At 38.2% G+C, this 20,148-nt stretch overlaps 1 long non-coding RNA gene across 1 annotated transcript; it reads right to left on the bottom strand.

Annotated features, from left to right (window-relative positions):
* Positions 1 to 1,618: 1,618 nt before the first annotated feature.
* LOC120794572 lies at positions 1,619 to 2,082 on the bottom strand. Its single transcript, XR_005708134.1, has 2 exons — positions 2,007 to 2,082; positions 1,619 to 1,897 (listed from the first exon to the last, which is right to left on the bottom strand). It is a non-coding gene; the product is annotated as an uncharacterized LOC120794572 (long non-coding RNA).
* Between the last annotated feature and the right edge of the window lie 18,066 nt (positions 2,083 to 20,148).

Below are 20,148 nucleotides of genomic sequence, written 5' to 3'. Positions count from 1 at the left end.
TCAATAAATTATATGCGTTCATTGACATCTTTTAACGTGGTATTTATAGCGTTCAGAGTGACCTAACTCCTACTTTTTTCCTTTTAATAGTCATCATTGCCGTGTAAATATTGGTGTACAACTTAACGCATATGTACACTTTCTAATTACGTGCTTATTTATTATTGTTGCTCTTTATGGTAGTTTTTACTTTTAAATGTATTTATTTATTTACTTCCTCTTTCCTGACTGTGTGTTGCGCAATTGTAAAAAAAAAAATCCCTTCAGGCATCATTAAAATTGTTCTGATTCTGATCTTTAATATTGTGGAAAGTTTGAGTGAATGTGTGTTGTTTTTAACTTACTGTCTGTTACTGTCAACTTCCTGCATGCCCCCTCAATGTTTCCTAACTTTATATAACTGAAATAAAATTAAAAGTGGCCAGTAATTATATAGATGCAAGCTTTCTTTGAGGGTTTAAATTGGCTCCTAGGTAGAGACCTACATGTAAAGACAATATTCAACAATTGTGTCACTTATACTGGCTGAAGCCACACATTTAGCGTTGCCAGTGATCGAAGATACTCAGTGTTTATCCAGTAATGCTGATTAAACGGCCAAAGTTCTTTTCCCTGAGCTTCAAACAACCCCGCCACTGTCCATCTGTGCCCGTACTGGATTACACATTTAGCGGGAAAAAAGCCATCAGCAGTCGTTGTGTCTGGCCAGGACTGGGAGAGGCTGCACAGAAAGCCACCAGGGCCGGGACAAACCCGGAGGGAGCCGCTGCCCGTTGCAGGGACGGCTAGCGGTAGCTGGGTGAAATCAGTCAGTTACCACCCCTGTGTCGTCTCACAATGTGTTTGTTTCTTATTTTATGCGAGTAAAATGTGTTTTTGACCTTCTGTCTATCCCACATCTCCCTCCCATCCTCACAACTGTGAAGTGAGCACAAGACTGTATAAGCACTTAAGATATTTGAGCATGCATGACAAACTTTTATCAATACTAAAGAGCCTTCAGCCGTGTTTGACCTATTAGTCTACGGGAAGTGTCATCTCTTGCTGCATTCACTTACACTCAGACAGAGTTTCTCTCCCACACTTCACACTTTCACTTTCACAGCCACAACGTTTCATTTATATATTTTCACAATAGATGGGTAGCAAGGCCTTTTTTTGGGGTGGCAGCTACCACCCCGTTCCACCCCTGGTCACTGGAGAATTTCTGTCAGTTTAACACAGCCTTTTCAACCAAATGATAAAATAATTTGTGTCTTAATAACATAGAATTCTATGTCATATTGAGTAGGAATATCTACTATACATAACAAAAAGTTATTAAGTTGTTAAATGTATATATTAATAGTTTTTCAATACAACCACAGTGATGTTACTAAATTTATTTTGTGTACAATTAACTAATACATACTAAAATCTTATGGTCAACTTAACATTCAGTTATTAATTTTCCAGCTAGTATTTTTTAGTGCAATTAACAAAAATCTTTTGAAATACATGACATCTGTAATTGTACACTTGAACTAGATATTTTATGTCTTTTAAGCCTATTTATCTTCTTTGTGTTGCTTTTAACTGGCAAACCCAAATGCAGAACACAGAATCAAGGTACAAGTGATCCAGTGTAAGATTTTTTTTATTGCTTTGTTTGAGGAGGAATGGGAAAATGAGGGTTCCGGCAGGCTGAGGGCAAAGAGAGAATGGTGGTTTGCAGGGCAGAGCGGAGCATGGAATGTAGGCTGGGTGGCCAGCAGGCAGGGGAATGAGCAGGGGAGCTGACTGACGGGGCAGGGGGTTGAAGGAAGCTAGAGACCGGTGAAGATGATCTGGTTATTGGGAGGTTCGTTGTGTGGCAGGAAGAGAGTCGAACAGTCAAACAGGCAAACAAGAGGTGATCCTGGAGAACAAGGAAATATAGATTAGTTCAGACAAAACACACAAGGATAACTCAGAACAAACAATTCTAAACGGCCACGGGCACGGGCACGGGCACGGGCACGTCGTACCAAACTGGCTGACGCTACCGTCTGATGAGGAGTGGGTGAAGAGCTGGGGTAGATATACTGCTGGGCTGATGAGTAGATGAATAACAAGTGTGTAGACAGATTGGCAATCAGCAGCCGGGAGAGCGTGAAGAGCGCCACGCCCACACCACAGACACACATACACATACCTACGCCGAGAGAGACAGACAGGGGGAAGACAGGAAACACAGGGGAAAGGGATAAACACCAGAAAAACAAGGGATAAACTACAGTCACGGCTGACACCATGGCACCCTGACTATAAAAACCTGAAATGTGTTGTTGATAATATTAATAATATTAATATCTTACTCTAATTATAATATTTAAAATAACACTTTAAAGATACCAAACACTTAACATAAGTTTAGTATTTGTTGCCATTCGTATTTATTTTATTTATTGTCAATTTGACAGTCCTGAACATTTGTGTGGACTTTAAAATAAAAAACTGTGTCATGGATGGTTTGGGGTTTACTGTGTATATTTGGATACATTTTTCGGATAAATACGTCTGATCACAAGGCCATTGCATTACTCATTTCGGTATTAATAAGTGTTCTCATTATCTCGCCTGTGCCTACATCGCGATCGCATCCCAACATGCCAGTTTTTCTGGAAGACATGGAGCATCTCAGGTCAAGGCGAAGTGATGTGGGATAATCTCAAGAGACCGCTCCAACTTGCATGACAAGGGTCACATAACAGATGGAGAGAAGTGAGCGCATCTGCAGGCTATGTTGTGGTAGCTTTGCTAAGCCTAACATTCCTTATAGTATAAGAAATAAATCAGAGCCAGCCGTTAATCAGCCTGCTGAGAGACTCTTGAGTGCCACCTGAAGATATACTGCTGTATGGGCTCTGCTTATTTTTTCGCTGTAACTTTTTGATGGGCAGCTTGGGACTGCAGAGGAGGCATAATTAGATCAACTTTTAACTTGTTGGGAAAGTACCAGTTGTACCATAAAGTACAACACTGTTTACAGTGTGAGATCAGACCCTCTTCAGATATGGTGTGGCTGATCAGATTGCATTCAGATCGTAATGCGCTCTGTGTGCATTAACACCTGCATTAAGATGCATTTTTCCTGATAAGATAATATATCCAGTCTCCACCTATCCCCCACGACCCTGTTGCCTTTTTTAAATATGCTCCAAGGAAGGATCCTGGCAGAAATTGAGGGTGTACTTGATGCTAAAGGTGGAGTTTGTATAAAAAGGTGAACAAAAAACACCAAAACACGGGCTGGAGACACAGCCTTGAGCCTGCAATCACTCATAAGCCTTTGGGACAGGTCTTTTGGGAAAAACACTGGAAAGCAACTAATCCGCTGATTTTTCTTTCTTTTTTTTTTAAATTGACCCTCTAAAGAATACAACAGTTTAGCCTGCACCATCATACTGCAGCACTATCATCCATTTTGCACTCCATTTTGGAAGTGGAATTTTACTGTATCATATATATTTAATATCCAAAATATGTTGTACCGACTTAACAACTAATAGCACCTTGTGTAAATGGAGAGGAGGTGGACCAAAGTATAGAGACGCAGAAGCTCAGGTTGTCTTCAAGCTCCGTACATGTTAATAGTCATGCAAGTAGGATTTAACACAGCAGACTCCTGTCGGAAATAATAAGGTAACTTAAAACTGTAGCGCTACTACTAAACAGATACACTTCATCTGTAATTCACTGACATTGCCTCTCAAGCAGGATATCTTAAGACTACACAGTCTGTAAAGAGAGCACAACGTTTGGGAGGTTGTTATAGGAGGAGACCAGGGGTCTGTATCACAAAGTGAGTGTGACTCTGTCTGGCTAGCTCAGGGATACCGGGGGCCTGTACCCCACCACACCCTTTAGGGCGTAACCCTAAGCCAAACACCTCATGTCCACTTGATGTGGCCTATGTCACATTACGGTTTGGCCTCCAGCTTGGCCTCATTGCTGTCTCATTAAAACCAGTTACGGGTTTTAATGTCGTGGCTGATTGGTGCATCGTAGCAGAATGAAAACTGTAGCATTCCTTTTCCTGCTTCAGAGATGTCCTGAGAGAAGTGACCTAAACAAACATGAAAAACTAGTGTTTGTGTATATCTAGTTGAACAAAATTGACAGAGTTAAAGATTAGGTTCATATCAATTATCTGTAGGGATGCAAATTCTAAGCAATTTCCTTAATCGACAGTCGGCCACTTTCACAATCAATAGTTGGTTAATCGATAACAATTTATGAAATACATTGGTCTTTTTCCATAATAAAACTGTTTAACCATGTATGTGTATACTGTGTATACAGTGTCCGAAAGTACTCAGATTTCACTTTCTATAAACTTGTCTTCACTTTGTCATTATTATTATTATTTAGTGCAGATTGACGGGGAAAATGTGCACTTTTATCCATTTAAAATTAAATCTACAACACAATAGTGTGCAAAAAGTAAAGGGGTCAGAATTTCATGACTCAAAGACTTGTTTAAAGATCGTACGGAGACACACACCCATTGTACATCAACACTGGCTCTAACGTCAGCAGATCCTCTCTGGCAATGACAGAGCTGGAACGCGACACAGGCTCATCCGGTCGACATTAGACTTTGGAGTTTTAACTTCTATGAAAACTAGGGTTTTGCTGAATTGCCCAGTATTAACATTCTGTCTGGTGATAGGGTTGTTTTTCTTTATGTAAATGTGCAGGTACCATTGTGTTGGGTGCACTGACTATATTTGATAATATGACTCATCATTAGTTCCTGTGAAGCAGAGGATTTTTCCCAGGGCAGACCTTCAGACATAGACTGTTTAGAACGGTAAATATAAAAGCTTTCACAAGGTACTTACAAAAGTAATTGAGAAATTAGCAAAAAGAGATATTGGTGAGCGTTAAAATGTCATACTTATGGAATGCTTTTTTAAACTTTTAAAGAGCATAATTTTATAATGGATGTGTTGGAAGAATACTGTGACTAAGCCTACTAATCTGTCTTAGGTTTATCTAGTGCACGTTCAAACTTTAAAATGCTCATGGGGCTTTGGGATTTCAAAATTGTACTCTGTTCGGTGATATCGTATATATTTTTTGAGCAATATAAGTCAAAGGTGAGCATTTTTAAAGCAGTTTTCAGACTTCATTAATGTGTCGTCTGGTTAGCTAGAGTGGGGTTTTTTAAGACCAGAAAAAAAATTCTGAACTGCTCAGTCCTGCAGTTTTCACTCTACAAGCACATATAAAACCTAAAAATATTACAACAAGCCTCCTCTCTTTCCCACTGGAACCATATAACCCACAAGAGTTATAGTTTTTGAGATTCTTCAAGAACATTAATTTGATAGGTATGGTAACAGTGAGAGAATTTCAGATCTAGGATGTATAGATTTTGAGCAAATTGAAATTATGTGACACCTGTGCACGTCTCACACTCCACATGCACAGCATGGCAGATGGAGTTCATTTCTGCACTGGGGCAAGTAGGTGGCTCCGTAGTGTTATGGATATGGATGCACACTGTCATGCGGGGGAGCATCCTGACTAGGGCATGATATCAAACTTGTCATTTCAATTAAATATTATGTTTCATTTCAGCATGATTATAAGTGGGATAACTTATTTTCATGTTTCACTTCTGGCGCAGTGTTAGAAACCCCTCTTTCAACACTGAAACACATTTCACTGTATTATTTGCATTCGGGGAGTGTAAGCTTTGCTACAGTATGTCAGTGTACATGTTACAGCACCCTGAGAGTGCTTTTTGTTTTTTCAAAAAACTTTACTGATACAAATTTACACGTTTGTATGTGCTGGAAGTATCAGCTATTAGCACTAGTAATTAACACTGGTAATTTGTGCACTAATATACAAATTAGCGATTCATATTTTAGCATTCATTAGCATTAGCATTCACAATTCACATTAGGTGTGTGAGTGGGCGGGGGAGCGATAGGGAATGGTGACAAGACAGGGGTTACTGCAGGGCAGGTGGGAGTGAATAACAGGAGAGTTAGTGAATGGCAGGAGAAAAGGAAAACAAGGCAAATGTGAGTTGACTGATGCAGATGTAGACATTACCCGAGGGACCTGAGCCAATCCGTGCCAATCTAAGCATAACTGGGCTGAACATTACTGAACCAGGAAATGAATTGCAAACTGACAGTTGGCACCTCTGACAGTCATACAGAACAAGCCCAAACTTCCTCCTGCACTACTGACCACAGTCTCAAATGTGGAGGAGATGGAGAAAGCTCATTTAAAGGCACCAACACTTTCCTCGAACACCAGTGTCTGTTGGATTCAGAGAGGAAAAAGAGACAAAAGGAAGAGTCGCACACTGTGAACCAAGAGGATGAGCATTATAAGCCAAAAATGCAACACACACACCCATCACATATTGTCAATCATGTGCATGAACACACACACATACATAACGTAACCTCCATGTATTGGTTGATTGATTGACAGATTGTGAACACTGATGCATTTTTATTTTTGATTTTTGATTTTTTTAGAGACATTGTTATTGTTACAATTGCTGTGTAATGTTCAGAGTTAAATTTTGTAACCGTGTTAAGTTTTAATGTGTAAATAGTGTGATCCTATGTCCTTTCTTGATTAATAATTTGACTGGGAACGCCACAGATGCTGTTTTGTACCACCATTTAAAAATTGAGGGGTTTTAAAAATAAATGTTCTGTGTACACCTTGACACTAAGTTGTCTGTGATAAGTAGCGCCATATGTTTCCTCAGGTATTAGTTAAAGTCAAAATAATCCATAAATATTTATTTTACTGAAAAACGAATTATGTTCAGCTCAATGAGGCCTGAAAAACTATAAGTTCCACAGAGAAGTGCAAAACCTGTTATAATTCTTAGAATTAATGCTTTTAATCGATCTAACACAACATCAGGTGGTAATTGTGTATAAACTATGTAAATAGTTAAATTGGGTCAGTCATTTTGACCAGGACCACAAACGCTGCTAACATGAAAAAAAAAAAAAAAAAAACACAACCCAAGGGCTGAGCTACATACCAACAGCCACCAGACTGTATTTTCCATGGTGTGTAAAGATGATATAGATCATTAATGGAACATTTCGGATGTTAGGTAAATCACGAAGTTGCTGCTGCTGTGGCTTGAGTTTTCACTCTTGCCCATGGAAGACCACTTCCCTCTCCGTAGTCAGTCAGTTAGCATAGAGCTAGCTCCTACCACCCACATTTTAGTAAGCAACTGCTGTGTATTGTTTTTGTTTTTTTTGTCTTTTACCTCACTCGAAGACATGTTTCCTTTTCTCTCTATTTCAGTATCCATCGAATTTAATGCACCAGTGTCCTGTAATTACTACCTGTCGTCATAGAGGGTGCCGTTGCCGCTGCTCAGAAGAAGTTACATGGTCTCGCATTAAAGTTTAAGTAAAAATAAATCTGATGATCTGATGATCAGAGAAATCGTTCCTGCATTCACCCTCCTTAATATGGGTTCTGTACTTAACTAATTCATCCGCTCCCTCCTAAAAAACATTAAACATGATTCTGATTCCTCCAGAGACACTGTGTGCATCCTTACTAAATTATTTATGGCGCTGGACGTACAGCATATGGCCAGTGCAGACAATGTTTTTCCCATCGCCCCTCTGTCCTATTTATCATTGCTGTTGTTCACATTTCTCCATGTGTTGGACCTGAGTCTGCTGCTAATTGAAATAAATCAACCCAATTTAGCTTGGCTCTCTTGCACCCGTCTATTGAGTTGGTTGCACATTAAGAAATTGAGGTGAGAGTGAAGGTATGTGTGTGTGAGTGTGTTTGTGTGTGTGTGTAATGAATTAATGAATCAGAAGAGCCAGAATCGGAAATCACTCCCACATAAATCATACAGCTGTTTCATTCTGGTGACAGGCACTGGACATCTGTTGGCCCACATCTGACTCCCACTCACGCAACCTCAGACCTCAGTTGTTGTTAATAAACTCAGGGAAAGGTCAGAGAATAATCGAGGTTTCAAGACTATGTTTAAAACATGTAATAAGGTTTACAGCCATGACAACAGAAACATGAAAGACTCTGTTTTATTGGTCCCATAGTCTCTTAAAAAAAAAATCCCAGTCAGGAACTGAACTAGAAATTCATGGAAAGGTTTCTGGAAAACGATCTCAGTTCTAATTAAGGAAATGGAGACAGAGTTCAACTGGTTCTCTAAATAAATGAATGCCAATTAATAGCCAGTGTAACCAATAGAGTTTTTTGCCCATGTGCACAGAAGGCCACCTAATCATATATACATTTGACATATGCAGAGGAAGACATTTCTAATAAGTGAATATTAATTTGGTTAAAATAGATCTGTCAGTTTTTCCAGTCATTAAGATTTCAGCTGTTTATATTCCTCTGAAATTCAACAAATGCTTATAATGTTGGTAGAGCTAACTAAACTCAAACAGCGGTCACTTATTTTACAGAGATTTAGAGTCACATGACATAGACTCAAGCCGGACTTTAGTCATGAATTGGACGACTTTAGACTTGCCCTTACAAAATCAAAAACAACTTGAATATCAATGACTACAATGGTCACATGGACTTTAGCCTTTTGACTTTTTTTGTTAACAACCTGTTTTATAATTAGACAACTTCTTAAAATCAAAGGTGTAACAAAGTACTGACATTAAAATACCTTTTATTTCCAACAATTAGATTATGTAATTGGAACCTTTGATTAATAAAAGGTACAACAATATTTTTAGCAACCAACTTTTTTGCTGACATGCAGAAGCTGGTGAGTAAAAATATTGTGAAAATGGAAAGGAAATATGTCCAAAATAAAAACCTAGTCTGTAAAAATCCAGACGTTCACATTCTGAGCTTGAAACAGCCAGGTGACCTTACTCTGAGGACCTAAGAGACCTGAGGAATTTTTCATTAGTAATGCATGATGGTGCCATGTAACAAGAAGGATTTTAAAATCAATCCTGAATATGACCTGAAGCCAAATAAGTCACCCAAGAGAGGGAAGATGTGAGACAGCTGCCTGTCTTAGTAATGTTAATCCTGAGATCTACACCTCTGGGAACAAAGTGATGATGCTCAACTTAGAATGTTATAATATTTAAGATGTGTTTTATCTGCTGCCTGTTTTGTCATTGATGTTGTGGTCTTCCTGTTTGGATGGCATATGTGGTATTTCTGAAGTAAGAGAGCAGTTTTTCATTACAGTGTTACATTTTTTTTACTTTTTACTGAGAGTGACTGACAAAGTCAGTTTTGATGAGTTTGAATTAATTATTTTCAAAGACTCCAACATCTTTTGTTTGTTCACCTACGTAAAAAGACACATATTTATGCTTAACTAAAGAGGACCTCTAGCAATTATATGAAACATGATTCTTGAAACGTGATGTTTTAGAGCCACAACACTCTAAGGGAGGAGGTTGGGAGGTGGATGGATGGCTCAAAGCATTGGACCTCATAAGACCGTTCATTTCCCATTTCCTACAAACAGTGAACACTGGTTACTTTTAACGATGACCACAATCTTTCCCCTAACCTTAACCATGTAACCTAAACCTAACCGAGTGGTAGCAGATCAGAAAACACTAATTATAATTGAAGTATTTCGATTTGTCAAAGAAAATCTGCTTTCTCCAGAAGAGATCTAGCTTTAAAAAATCAGTTTTTTTTTTACTGCTTTCTCCAGAAGAGATCTAGCTTTAAAAAATCAGTTTTCTCTAATTCCCTATCACAGTTTCTGAGGCCAGGTTTCTGGTTTGCATGATGTTTAAGAAATGGCTCTATCTGGTTATTGAGATGCTTAGTTATTTATATTTTTATTTATATTTTTCAACTAGATCTAGACAGATGCACAGATATCTAATCATATTACTATACTTACCATACTGTATAATCCTTCAATAACTTTTTATCTTCTAAGCCTAACTGTATGTCTCAACACTAACTAACTTAAACCCCTAACCTTATACTAACTCTAAAATAAAAGCCTAAAGTGCTCATCCTAATGTCCTCACCATAAAATAATTGCTCTTTTTTTCTAACCCTTGTAATGTAATTTTGTCCCCACAAGGAAAAAAACTACAATGATAGACACATATGTTTCTAGAAATCGCTCCGCCCTGTGTCTGCCTGCCCACCTACCAGCTACAGTAATTACATAGAGCCAGGGCAAACGCAGAGGGAATCTTGGCTGGGGAAAAAAAAGAAGCTGCTTGAGTTTTCTGTTTCAAGGTCAGCCAGTAAGGTTTGAGTGAAAATCAAGGCAGTCTTGCAGAAAAGTGCCATTGAGGAAAGACAGCAGACAACTTTCTGAGTACTGGGACTACTTCATAATGAAACACTATGTGCCTTTGAGGCCTGTTTCAGCTGGGAGCCAGCCAAGCTTAGCAGCAGAGGTGTTAAATGGAGGAATTTCCAGCATATCTGTCTGTATTCTCATATGAAACAGATTCTTGCTGAAGGTGTGGGTTTACAGCAGTATGCTTTTCTGCTACTGAAAATGTGAGTGATGGCTGTGTGACCACTGAGGCCACCCAGACTACTTCATATCAGATGCTTTATGGACCGTCACATGTGAAAGAATGTCCCCATCCATGCATGAAATGGAGATGCCACTGACAGCTGCTGACAAAGCAGAAACAGTGATAGATGGTGCCTTTTGATATTTTCTGACTGAAATCATGTTTCGCAGAGGAGAGAATTTGAGTTTGTTTGCTTGAAGAGGTGAAGACTCAGGGCTGGTGTGTGGCATAGGCAGTTGCCTAAGGTGCAGAATGTCAGGGGGAGCGATGCAAAAGCAGAATATGGCTATTACATAATGTTATTAATCATGGTTACAGTAAAACATTGTCAACAAAAACAGCTTTTTAATTACCATAATAAACCCACTGCGCCCCCTGAACTGTCAGTCACAAGATGACAAGATGATGGAATAAAAACTGATGCTCCTCACAATTTTTCATCTGCCTTGCACTGCACTTGTACTGTGCACACCTCGCACTGAAAGTGGGGGATGATGGAGTGGCAAATATGCATCACTCAGCCCAAGTCTGACTGGCAAATGCTAGATTGGATCAGCCGGAGGGACGCTTTCATTATTACTAGCGCTAATTATTTCATATAGAAAAGGTCCAAGGCTTCAGGTGCACACGGTCAAAAACGGAGAAAAGAGGAGGAGGAAAAGAAAGCCTGATATAGAGGTATTTCATCTTATCTTAACATTAAAATGCCGTTTTGTTGTAGACATTTCATGTGTACTTGCTAGCTAGCTAGACAGCAATAAAGCTAGATAACGATGCTACACTAGCTACTAGCCTCAGATACCGATAGAAGGATATGAATCTGAATGGTAAGTCCGCAGCGGTGGAAGAAGCATTCAGATCCTTGACCTAAATAAAAGTACCAATCCAGCCATGTAAAAATACTCCATTACAAGTAAAAGTCCTGCATATAAAATCTTACTGATGTAAAACTACCTGAGTATTAGCAGCAATGTACTTAAAGTATAAAAGTAAAAGTGAGGGTTTTGTTCTTCTGACTAATATATTATTATATGTGTCATCATTATATTATTAATACTGAAGCATCAGTATGTGTCAGCTGCATGTTACTGTTGTAGCTGCTGGAGGTGGAGCTAGTTTGACCTACTTTATATAAAGTTTTCTATACAGGGACACCAGATATATCTGAGGGGTCGTGAGATGATTAATGGGAGAGGAAAGAAGAAAAAACAAAGTTCTGATATTCAAATCTGTTTTCATTATTCCCCTTTTTCTCTAATCCTGATTTTCGTTGAGATATTGGATCAGTTATTAAAATGGAACCATGTGAGAAGTTTAGATAGAAATATCACTATTTGGTGCAGCTGTTAAAAACTGATAGACATCTGAAATGTGAGCCTGACTACACACTGCTTTTTATAAGATGTCAGAAGCCATAAAGGTTGGAAATCACTGGTTTAAAAGCTTGTCATATTATCCAGTGTGTAAAATCTTCTTTTTAAAAGTAACTAGTAACTAAAGCTGTCAAATAAATGGAGTGGAGTAGAAAGTAAAATAGTTCCCTCAGAAATGTAGTGGAAGTATAAAGTAGCATAAAATGGATATTCTCAAATAATGTACGAGTCACTCAGAATTCTACTTAAGCACAGTACTTAGTACGGTACAGTACAGCTATGGTTGAAATTGTTGGTACAACTGAATTTATTGTATCTACAGAAATAAATGCAAATTAACCAATTTTGTATTATCAGAATATTTAATAAAATGCCCAAAGTTACTGAATAAAAGGAAAAATGCCTTCAAACAGTGAAATGAAAAATACAGACATAAAATGTACGTTTGGCACAATTATTGCCACCCTTTTGATGAATTTAAATCAGTTACTCAAACAAAATAAAAAAACAAAACAGAAAAACTCACCTGTGCTTAATTTTCAGTGTTCAGATGACCTGAATTAACAAATTAATTAAAAATAATGATGGTTATACTTCATAAAAAGGGGCTGATTGTTTCCAGTTCCTTTTTCATAATGGCTAAGACAAGAGAGCTGTCTGAGAGCATCAGAAATGCTATTATCAAAAAAAATTACAATTCCAAAGGCTACAAGGCAATCGCCAAAGATCCTGCTTCAACATTTCATAATGTTATCAAGAGGTTTCACACTCATAAAACTGTTAAGATACTTCAAGGAGTTAGTACTAAGAAGAAACTCGGTCAGAGAAGTCTTCAAAGGTTGATGCAGATTGTGGAAAAAATCACCACGCAAGACATCTAAAGACTTCAGGCTGACCTGGACCGATCTGGAGTAGTGGTTTCAGCTGTATTATACACCTCACACTAGTAAAGACAAATGTTTGCAAAACTTTCATAGATAAGCGACAGTCTTTCTGGAATAATGTTTTATTGAGAGATGAAACCAAAGTAGAGCTCTTTGGGTATGCAGTGCTTCAGTTTGTTTATAGGCGATAAAATGAAGCCCATAAGGAAAAGAACACCCTACCTACAGTAAAACATGGTGGAGGTCCTATGATGCTGTGGGGCCGCTTTGCTGCCTTTGGTACTGGAGGCATTGAATGTATCACAGGAATGATGAAATCAGAAGATTACCAAGGCATTTTAGAGCAAAATGTATTACCCAGTGAAAACTAGATTTGAGGCGAAGGTCTCGGGTCTTTCAGCAGGACAACGACCCAAAGCACACATCCAGCAGGACAAAAGAATGGTTGAAAAGGAAAATATGGACTGTTTAAAACTGGCCAGCAACGAGTTGTGACTTAAATCCAATTGAAAACCTTTGGAGAAAGCTGAAATCTACCATTGCAGAAAGGACTGCTGCAAATGAATAAGAGCTTCTAGATGGCTATGAGAAATGTTTAGAGGCTGATATTGTTGCCAAAGGCTCTGCAACCAAATATTAGTGAAGAGTGCCAGTAACTGTGGCTGGGGTAGATTTTGTGTTTGTATTATTTCAGTATTATACAAATTTTGTTTTTTTATTTTCTTTTGTTCACTAACCTTTGACCTTTTATTAAACTATTTTGATTCTAAAAAAATCTGTTCATTTGCATTTATTTCTGAAGGTATTCTAAATTCTGCACTTGCCAATAATTTCAACGAGGACTGGGTGGTGGGGGGCACAAAATCCTTATCTTGTGTGAGATATCAAAATGACTGGAACTGGGTGAAGATGAATCACTGTGTTCAGCTGTGGACCAGCAGAAAAAACTATTAGTTTGAACATTAAGTTTCAGACTCTGTCAGAGTGCAGAGCAGCAGTTTGCTACTTTGCAGGCAGCAGTTCTTTGTCACCACATCCAACTGTTTAATCAATATTCACTGCTTTCTGCAGAATGTGCTGCTCTGTTGTCCTTTGGATATGGAAATGTCGACTGGATATATAACTGGATTTCAAGTAGATTTATAAATTAGCCAGCCTTGTACTTGGTTCAAATAGCTGTTTTTAAAATGATGAGATAATCGATATGAATAATTGCAGTCATCATTATGATGGATTCTAGAATTGTAGAATTCAGCTTAAAAAATCCAATCACAAAACACAAAGTAATACTTAAGATTAGTAATACTAGTATTTAGTTAACACTGCTCAAAAACTAGCTTAACTAGTTAGCCGACTAGGTAGGTAGCATAAACAGCCTTGTTAAGATATGGCTTAAAAGCTAAAGAGGTTTAGTTATGCCGACTACATGTTTATCGCATCGGGCTCCTCAACCCCTTCACAGCCGCGCATTTGCAGCTGGTTCGTGAAACCAGTTCCTGCCTCTTGAAATCTGAAACATCGAGTTACAAAGTAATCCACCAGGAATGTGCTCTTGCATGTATTTGATGGCCAACACAGTGCTTTAGCGGATGAGGTAGCGTTGCATTACAGCAAAAGTTGAGCCTGGTTCAACTTTAATTGCCATATTTTTGCTTTTTGGAATATTTCTACTCCATCACGCAAATGTTGTGAAAACAGATAAAATAGTTGCCACTATTATAGCGATCCAGGGTTGTAAAATCCCATCTCCTGATTACTTTCCAGAGTTGGAAAATCCTGTCTGTAGGTATTAAAGACTGCTAAGAGTTATGGTATCTAATAAGCCTTTATCAGAATTAATTAATTTGTTACTGCAACTGGACCTTCTTCTATCTCATTCTGTCCAGGACCTTAAAACAACATGCCCCCACCAACGCACTGGTTTTCGGTCTGAATCCTTGTTTAGTTTGTCTCCCAACACTTTCTGACTTCTTTAACCTTTCTGTAGCTCTCAGCAACAAGCCCATTGCTTCTTACTAAAGATGTAAATCTTTAAAAATGGTGCACAAATATATAGTTCAATCTTTTTTAACAAAGCTCACAAATTTCCTAAAACATTTAATTGGCCCTTTTCCAGGAATCTTTAATTAAACGGGAGGAAATAGCATATTTATTGGGAACATATTTATTGGGAACTATTTTCAGCGGCAGAATAATTAACTTTGGATGTACAGATAATACTTGTTAATAGGTTAGTAGGTTAGTGTCGGTTTTGGTGTTTTCATAGGCCAACCACATCCGTTCAATCATTCAGGTCTTATTTCAATAATCCACCAACCTTCTTTCTGATTAGCAGTTTACAAAGAAAATAACCAAGTTACTCGTGACTTGAAAAGGCAAATTATTTCTCTTGTAAGCAAAAATCTTGAAGAGAGTAAGATAAGATCATTTCAGAGAGATGATATGCAACAGAAAGCTGTCAACCTAAGGACATGGTGAACTGTGACTAAACACACCTCTTATTTAATTATTCAGTGTACCTCCGAACAGGATATTAGTTGAATATATTAGAATTAATAGAGGCATGGTTTCCTGGGGGCTAAGGTGGAGGTGCCATGCTTTGTTCTGACAGTGTGTCTTTTGGATTGGACCCGGGATAAATGTTTCCCTTGCTGATGTTACAGCTCTTTTATTACATTCAATGCGTATAATTATGCTTCTACTTCTTCTTCATCCTGAAATTGATGATCTTTGCTGGCTGACCTAAGGTAGCTACGTATGGCGCTATGTGCTATTAGTTATCATAATGGCACTCAGAGAGTTCATGTTAGGAAATTACCATTCAAGAACACTGATTTACATGCGTGTAATCATAAGATAATGCAACTTTGATGACTGCCAAGGGAAATTGGGAAACTACAGCAGCACACAGTAATAATAAGATACAGTAAAGATGAATATAGATAAACAGTTCTTCCATTCTTGAGATCCACTTTGGTCCACCATCCAGATCTTGATGCTTAACTACTTCAAAATGGTAGGGGAAGTGGTTAGTTTATAAAGATGTGTATTGTGCCTGTAGGGAATTAAAAGATACTTCTAGATTATTGCAACTTGGGTCTTATTTATGGCCATGCTACCTAATACCAAGTAGTAACAACATTACTCGCCAAGTTAATTGAGATCTGAAAACATGGCAACATTGCTAAAAAATTATTTTGTCTTCTTTCCACAGAAAACTAAGCAGACCAAAAAGACCCATTGAGAAAAATGTTACATTGTCAGGACATATTCTCATGGTGTTCTACCCCATCTGGATCACACCCCCTATCAGGACAAAGGACAAGAGAGATCACCTCTCTGTGGTGGGGAAACTCATATTTCATTCACTGCAATAGATGGTGGAACTCCAGGTATAACATACTGTCACAATTGTAATGACATACGCACAGGTAGTACTGGTAAAATAAGCCTTATGGCTGTACCAGCTAAGAAATGGCAGTCACAAATGCTAACTGCCTTAGTCTCCAACACAAGAAAGGATAAAGGCCTTATCTGAACTGCAGTGAACTCATCTATCTTTTCACTGTTGCTTCACTTGCTTCTCAAAGTGTTGCTCACTCGACTGCGTGGTTGTCCAAATCTGTTTATCTACTCCAGTCCTCTTCATGTGTTGATGATGGCTTCAGTTCATTTAGATTAACATATAGAGGCAGACAGAAACTAAACAAAAATACCATAAAGGGATGAGTTATTGTTCACTGTCCATTGCGTCTCAACAAAATGTTCCCTTTTGCATTCATCTGCAACACATCATTGTCATGCATTCTCATAGCGCTCCCTCCCCTGGTATTTGCCCTCATTTCAGCACATATTACATAAGATTCACAGTGTGGGAACCCGGCAACCAACTGAAAATGACAAATGACAACCTCAAAAGTGACACATACATTTCCCTCATTTGGAGTTGGAGCGATGAGCCAGTGACAGCATTTGGCCAACAGCAGGTGGGTTTCCATCCACCTGCTTTCATTCATATATTTTCACGTTAAAAAAACTTGAGTAGAAATGCTAAAAATTCAAAAAAATCTCGAAATAACCCAAAAAAATTTGTACACTTAGCTGAGGTGGAAACAATGGTGTATCGATAAAGAAAAAAAATTCGACAAAGTGCAATGAAAACAGACATACCAAATAAATCATAATGTACATGAAGCATGAAACGTAAATGTCCACTGTAGCTTCTGCTCCCCTTAAGAGAGAAAAAATAGTTGCAGACAAATAACATTAGATCTGTGTGGATCAATGCAGAGGCTGTAGTGTTCCTAAAATTAATGCAATGAACGAACATAAATGCCACATTTCCATCATGGTTTGACTGGTGCTCTTTTAATTATATCATCTTGTATCTTGTCATTGTCTTTTTTTGCATTGCTTTAATGGCAGTCTACTGAAAAATTAGCACCACCAGCTATTTATCTTGATGAACGGACTTCTAATATTCACATGATGCAAGTGGATGGAAACACACATTAATCTGCCTTTTCTTTTGCCACATTTATCAAAATTTAGTTATGGATTAGTTATTATTATTGATTAAAATGGAGAAGACGACTGAAAATTTGCTGACTGTATTTGATTGCATTTTTTCAACATGTGAGGGGGGTGTGCTAAACAGCTCTTTTAAGACCAGTTTAACAGCAGCTTGAAACTTTTTTTGCCAGCCTCCAGTGGTTTTAACCTGTGTCATATAGAGGGGTACTCTAGGGTTTGCCAGTACACTATGACAACACGGTTGGGCTCGGTTACAGGTTCAGAGAGAACACCTCTGACCACACCTGACCAAACCCAGCTTAAGGGCAACTCTTGGAACTGACTGTTGTAAAAATCCATCACAGTTTACAGGCCTACATCCTGCATCAACATACTCACGGACCTACTGCATTTTACCACCTGCTGTATAGTTGACCTCTCAGACCTTGAAATAGCCAAGTCACTGTTCTCCGACATCTCAGCAAGTAACTGAAACAATATTCTTATTATTGATCGTAACGATAAAACTATGGAAGTAAGACAGAAGTTATGATAATTTGGGTGGATAATTTAGCTTTCATGTACATTTGGTCTTTTTTTGATAGGTTAAATGTATACTGACCCCTAAATTTTGTAACTTTTTTTGTAGTAAATTATTATAAAAGTGCTGGAGTTATCATCATCAAGCATCAGAGCTAGATCCTTTGGGGGCTCAGTGGTCATCTCCTTCATCTGATAGAAATTACACCTTATTTGCAGCTGCTTTCTCCATTTTCTTGCTGTCTACACAAATTAAATCATTCACGCCTTATTAAAAAGCTATTTCTGTTTCAGCCTCCCCCACTCTGCCACTTGAAATATTCCCTCATTTCTATTGGTGGGGAGGTCATCCTGCCTGCAGACACTTTTCATATCAGCTACTGCAAAGCAACTGTGGATAGAATAGAACAAAGGGGTGAAAAATAAATACAAGAATACAGAAAATATATGAAATATACTTCCAAATATTAAGTCATTCTTCTAGTTCTTGGGAACTTCATTCCATTAACTATTACAGCTGTAATACATGTCAAATACTAATTTTAACACCAATCCTTAGTAAAATGAACATGCACAACGCATTGCAATGCATGAAATGATGGTATTAATATCAGAAACAGGTTTGGTGACACTGACATTGAGTTTGTGCAGATTTTGGAAAGAATCACTCTTAATGTCTCTGTCAATTGGTTTTATGGCAAAGGCCTGGAATCAAGGAAGTATACAAAAGCATCCTCCTCCTGGTGGTGGCAGTTTGGATAAATGCCAAGTTTACCAGGCAGTCTAAAAAATAGCCTTATTATGCGTGTTATACCTCTATATATGCCTTCATTATTAATGTGTGTGCAATTCATCCTATCCTAAATATATACATGGACACAAACACTTGCTAAACACCTACGCATTTATGGAGAGCAGAGTGTGTGATAGTGTTGGGTGCAAGGCAATTAGAGTTTAAATGAGTGGTTAATGACACTGTTAACAACACATGATTTATTCAACATTATTAATGAAGTGTTACCTTGTGGGGGAATAGACTAAAAGATCAGCCTGAACTCGCTCTGCACCAGTGCAGCCTGCAGACTGAGGAAATTACAAAACCAACAACGACAGCAAGGAATCAGCACGGACTCGACTATTTAATGGTTCTCTCACAAAAACAACATAACTTTTTTAACTGTGTATTCAACCTTTACATTGTACAGTAGCTGGATTATTTCTTATAAATGACTAATGTACAACAATATAGACAGCCATTGTTAGACTATATATATTGATAAGATGTATATTGTTGGCTCTAGGGAACGAAAAAAACCCTTATACTGTCCTGGTTGAAATTATTGGCACCCCTGAATTTTAAGTACAGAATGTCGAATCTTCAGAAATAAATGCAAATTAACCAATTTTGTAGAGTCAAAATATTTTAATAAAATGTCCATGGTTACTGAACAAAGGAAAATAAAAAAACAAAATTTGCATAATACTTAAATACTGCAAACACAAAATCTACCCCAGACACAGTTACTGGCACCCTTCACTAATATTTGGTTGTAGAACCTTTGGCACCATTGACAGCCTTAAATGTTTCTTGTAGCCCTCTAGAAGCTTCTTGCACCTGTCTGCTGGTAGTTTCTGCCACTCTTCCACTGCTGTGTGTTCAAGCTCTTTTAAGTTTGCAAGAGTCCTTTTTGCAATGACAGATTTCAGCTCTCTGGGATTTAGGTCAGGACTCATTGCTGGCCAGTTTCAAACAGTCCATATTTTCCTTTTCAACCATTCTTTTGTGCTGCTGGATGTGTGCTTTGGGTCGTTGTCCTGCTGAAAGACCCAAGACCTTTGCCTCAAACCTAGTTTTCTGACACTGTGTAACAGATTTCGCTCTAAAATGCGTTCGTAAACCTCTGATTTCATCATTCCTTTGATACATTCCATGCCTCCAGAGCCAGCAAAGCAGCCCCACAGCATCATAGAACCTCCACCGTGTTTTACTGTAGGTAAGGTGTTCTTTTCCTTATGGGCTTCATTTTGTCTATACAAACACTACATTCCCAAAGAGCTCTACTTTGGTTTCATCTGTCCATAGAACATGATCCCAGAAAGACTGTGGCTTATCTAGAGAGTTTTTGCGAACATTAGTCTTGTCTTTTTGTGCCTCTCTTTCAATGTTGATGTCCTCTTTGGCCTTCAGCCATGGAGTCCTACTTTGTTTAGTCTGAAGCGAAACAATCAGCCCCTTTTTATGCAGTAAAACCATCAGTCATTCCAGATCATGTGAACATTGAAAATTAA

Source organism: Xiphias gladius, chromosome 1, assembly GCF_016859285.1.
Source record: "Xiphias gladius isolate SHS-SW01 ecotype Sanya breed wild chromosome 1, ASM1685928v1, whole genome shotgun sequence".
NCBI classification, from domain to species: domain Eukaryota; kingdom Metazoa; phylum Chordata; class Actinopteri; order Istiophoriformes; family Xiphiidae; genus Xiphias; species Xiphias gladius.
This window is presented reverse-complemented; position numbering and strand designations above follow the sequence as displayed.